General features: G+C 33.4%; 1 pseudogene; it reads right to left on the bottom strand.

Annotated features, from left to right (window-relative positions):
• Nucleotides 1-1,095: 1,095 nt before the first annotated feature.
• On the bottom strand, nucleotides 1,096-1,214 carry LOC120602047 (uncharacterized; annotated as a pseudogene).
• Between the last annotated feature and the right edge of the window lie 4,114 nt (nucleotides 1,215-5,328).

The raw sequence follows: 5,328 nt of genomic DNA, 5'->3' as shown, positions 1-5,328 counted from the left end.
TGGGTTTTCCAGGTAAGCACTCAGACAATCTGCAAACATTTTTATCTCTTTTTCTCCAGCATTTATTTCTATTTCTGATTTCTTCCTTTTGTCTAATTGCACTGACTAGTACCTCCAGAACAATGGTAAATAGGATGATAAAAGATATCTATATCTTGTTCCTGACTTTACCAGGTATGCTTCTATGATTATTATTAAGTATGATACTAGCTTTAAAATTTTTTGTGATGTTAAGTAAGTAGCTATTGTTTTTGATAACCATAGTTATAAAAGTTGAATTTTATCAAATGCCTTTTCAGAATCTGTGGATATGTGTAATTTCATTCTCTTGATCTACTGATATGGTTAATCTAGTAATAGATTTCTAACACCAAATTCCTAGAATAATCTACTTTATTAATAGAATATCTGATGTTGAATTCCTGAGATTAAAGCCCATTTGATCATAATTTATTCTTCTTTTTGTTAGTCTATTGGATTCAGTTTGCTAATCATTCATTGAGGAATTTAGTATTGATATACTTAAGTGACATTGGTCTAGTTTTCTTTTTATATTTGTATTGTAAAATATCATACATAGAGAAGAGCATGTATCATATATAGGATATATATATATATATATATATATATATATATATATATATATATATATATATATATCTTAAAGAATACTAAACTCCCATATGCCTCTACCCAGTGTAAGATATGAAACACAATTCTTGGTTTTCTTGGTAGTCTTAGAACCTATGAATGTATCTTCAAGCAAAATATTGCTTGATTTTGTTCATAGCCTTTGTTAAAATAGAAACAAACTATATATTCTTTTGTGACTTGATTTCTTTGAACAACACTTTCTTTTGAGATCCAGCCATGATGATGAGCATAATGGTGATTCATTCATTTACTCACAGTTGTGCACAGCATAATGGTTGAATTAAACAATTTTGTTGAGTCTTCCTATCCAGGATTTGGCATGTATTTCCATTTCTTTCTTTTTTTCCTCTTTCTTTTTTTTTTTAGGCGAGGCAACCCTTGGTTGACCTCACAGATTGCAAGGACATTGTCAGCTTCCAATCCTTTATTTTTTCATTTTTATGCCTACAGCACCTGGTCTTCCTAGGTGGTCTCCCATCCAAGTACCAACCAGGCCCAACTCTTCTTAGCTTCCGAGATCAGACGGGATTGGGCTTGTTCAGGGTAGCATGGCTGTAGACTGTATTTCCATTTCTTAAAGTCATCCTTTTTGTTCTTTTGGAGTGTGTTAAAAAGAGCTTGGATTCTGGAGTTGACTATCTAGGTTTGAATCTCAGTTGGCATGTGCCATCTATGTGGCAAGTTATTTAACCTCTCTGTGTCTCAGTTTCCCCATCTTCAAATAAATTCATCTATGAAAAGCACTTAAGGCAGTGCATGGTGCGATGTATACTCTGCATAACTGTTTGTAGTTTGTCTATACCTCTGTGCCATAGGGATTGCAGTGTGTTGTATTGTTGGTGGAAATGGAAGTTCTTCCCTGTTTTAGACTGTTACAAATAATGCTGCTGTATGCTTTTTGTGTTTGTCCCCACTGCACATAAACAAAGAGAATGAAATTGCTTGGTCATAGGGTAAGTGTAGGCTATGCTAAATTGTTTTCCAAAGTAGTTGTACCAATTTACACTCCTATCCACAGAGTTTTGAGAATTTCTGTTGATTCACGTCTTCGTTAGCCTGTCTTACTAGGCTTTTAATTTTTTACCAATTTAAGTCTTAAATTATAGTCCATTAGGGTATTAATTTGCATATTTCACATTTTTATTGGCTATTTGATTCTTCTATAAAATGCCTATTTATCAGTGAGCTGGTTGGTTCTTCTTATTTATTCCTAGATTCTCTTTATGTGTTAGAAATAGCTTTTCCTCCACTCTGTAGCTTTTCTTTGCACTCTTTTTATATTATAGGCAAGATTTTTCTTTATGGTTGACACTTTTTTGTATGAATTATGAAGAAATCCTTCCCTACCCAAAGGCCATTAAGATAATTTTTTTGTTCTCTTCTAAAGCTTTATAGGTTTGCCTTTTGCATTTAGATTTTTTGGAGTAACAACTTTATTGAGATATAATCCACCTACTATACATACAATTCACTCTTTAAAATGCTCAACTCAGAGTTTTTAGAATATCAGAGTTGTGCAACAGTCACCAAAATCAATTATAGGATATTTTCACCACCTCAAAAAGAAACCTCATACCCTGTAGCACTCACCTCTCATTTCCTCTCAAAACCCTCAGCACTTGGCAGCCACTAATGAACTGATCATCTCTATAGATTAATCAGTTCTGGATATTTTATATAAATGGAGTCATACAATATGTGATCTTTTGCGACTGGCTTTTTTCACTGAGCATAGTGTTTTCAAGGTTCATCCATTATATGACACATAGTAGTACTTCATTCTTTCTTATTGCCAAATGATATTCCATTGTGTGGATGTTTATTCATTCATCAGTTGATGGGCTGATAGGAATAATGCTTCTATGCACATGCCTGTACAAGTTTTCGTATGTATGCATGTTTCCATTTCTCTTGGGTATATACCTAAGAATAGAATTGCTGGGTCATATGGTAAGTCTATAGTTAACTTTTTGAAAAACCACCAGACTATTTTCCAAAGTAGCTGCACCGTTTCTACAACCCCATTAATAGTGTGTGACGGTTCCATTTTTTCCACTTCCTCATCAACACTTGCTATTATCTGACGTTTTGATTGTAGCCCTCTTCGTGAGTATAAAGTATTATCTCTTTGTGGTTTTTGACTTGTATTTTCCTCTTTCATCTTTTTATAGGTTCCCTTGCAGTTTTCTTCACCATATGTTGAAGGAACTAGGTGGTTTGTCCTATAGTTTCCCAATCTGGATTTAAGTGATTGTATATTGCAGTGTTGTTTAGTGTGTTTTTCATTCTTTGTTATCCTTTGAATTAGAAGTTAGATCTAGACCTGTGCTGTGACTAGCCAACTTTGGTTATGTAAATTTAACTTAATTAAATTAAAAGTTTAGTTCCTCAGTCGCATTCACCATATTTCAAATGCTCAGAAGCCATGTATGTGGTGAGTGTCTGCTGTACTGGGCAGCGAAGCTCTAGGACACTTTCGTCATCTCGGAAGGTCCTGTTGGAGTGCTGACCTAGAAGCTCGATTCAGCTTTTTATGATTGAGATCCTTTGAAATTTGAGATTTATGGCCCAGGCTGTGGTCAATTTTTGTAAATGTTCTATGTATTTTTGAAACAAAACGTAGATTCTATAATTTTTGTGTATAGTTATACTTGCATGAGTTAATTGTGTTGTCTGGATTTTATATGTCCTACTGATTTTTTTTTTTTTTTTGCCCTCATCTGTCAGTTTCTGAAAGAGGTTAAGATCTTCCACTATGGGGCTATCTGAACAAATTATAAGATTTCTACATGCAGTGGAGCACTTTGCAGCTCTAAAGATGAATGAGCAATGTTGTTATAAACAACTCTGAGCTCATCTTGAGGAGAGATTTCCCAATGAAAAGACAAAGTCTAAAAAAGATTTGTCTAAAAAAGAGGGAAACAAATCTATGTGTACTTGCTTATATTTAAGAAATAAAACAATTTTAGCATTTTAACATTTTTAAATGTTTATTTACAGAAGAAAGAGTAGGGCAGAAGGGACAAGACAAATGCTAGTTCTTTGAATATGCCTTACTTTGTCCTTTAGAACTATTTTACATAATTATAAAATAAAATTTAACCCCCTCAAATAAGAAGTAAAATGAAAGAAATGAACCTAAATGTGTATCTTGTTGCTTATATAGCCATATAGAGATCAATTATTTCAAGAGTGCTTAAAAAACACAGTAATGTGCCTATACAACTCAAGTACATTCTGAAGACGATTCAAAAAATTTCAAATTGTTTTCAGTAATCACATTAGTGATAGTGTTGATATTGCTATTTTGAGACTATTGTGTGTGTCTTGTGAAATAAAGCCAGTGAAGAATTAATTGAGTCATCGAACTGGAATTTTTGGATAAGGGAAAGGGGAAGAGATATAAGAAAAATAAAGTTAAGTGCAAACCTCTTAGGTATGTATTTGAATTGATAGACTCAGAATAAACTCGTGCTGTATTTTATTTAAAAAAAAAACAAACAAAAAAAACCTTTCTTGCTTCCTTTAAGATCAAGAACAAGACGAGAGTGCCCACTCTCTCCAATTCTATTCCACATAGTACTGGAAGTCCTAGCCAGAACAATCAGGCAAGAAAAACAAAAGGCATCAGAATTGGAAAGGAAAAAGTAAAATTAGCCCTATTTGCAGATGACATGATTTTATATATAGAAAACTTTAAAGACTCCATCAAAAAACTGTTAGATCTAATCAACAAATTCAGTAAAGTTGCAGAACACAAAATTAATATGCAAAAGTCAGTAGCATTTCCATTAACAATGAATTATCTGAAAAAAAAGAAATAAGGAAAACAATTCCATAAAAAATACTTGAGCTCTCAATTGAAAAGGCTTAGGAAACAGTGGCCAACCTAGTAGCAATAAACGCCTCTAGTGTCAGATTATGGTATCTACCACTTTCCCACCGTAAAAAATCAGAACTCATTGTGCAGACTCAAGGTCTAGGTTGAAAATATATAAGATCAGCTTGAGAAAGATTGGCATCCTGATAAGTAAGAAAGCTATCAAAGACTATTAAAGCCATGTAAAAAAGGACCCAAGAGTCCTTTCAATGGGTTCCCACTCATCAAAAATTGGATAACTTGAGCATCAAGAAGAATAGTAATTGCCATGGAATGAAACACATCAAATACATTTATAGCCATGAGCTCATAATAATTTTAAAAACATCACCTTTGGAGGATGCTAAGGAACCAACTCACTATTCTGAAAACTGGTATATCAAGCCTCTATCCTTCCTGACTTTTTTTACAAACTATCTTAGGACAACTAAATGGTTGATAAGGAAATCTTCTCTTTATAGAAAGATCCCAGATAACATATAAAGGTGCAACAGAACTAGAATATTACCATTTTTTTTGAAACTTCTAAGAAAACATGGATTTAGGTAATGTGTATGAGAACACTGACATCTTGAAAAGACAGCCAGACCTTATGCGTCTCCTGCTGGAAGTACACTACACTGCCTGTGAAGTTTTTTTTTTTTGACAAAACAAGTTAATCTTGTATCTGATCAGGCCTCTAGATCAAACTACGAATTTTCAAGAACTTCAGTAGAAGAACATGTTAGATGATCGCATAAGAATGCAATCAATAAATTCCAGAATGTGAGAAACTCTACAGGACAAATTGTTCA

Source organism: Pteropus medius, unplaced genomic scaffold (assembly GCF_902729225.1).
Source record: "Pteropus medius unplaced genomic scaffold, Ma_sr-lr_union100, whole genome shotgun sequence".
Lineage (NCBI taxonomy): Eukaryota > Metazoa > Chordata > Mammalia > Chiroptera > Pteropodidae > Pteropus > Pteropus medius.
This window is presented reverse-complemented; position numbering and strand designations above follow the sequence as displayed.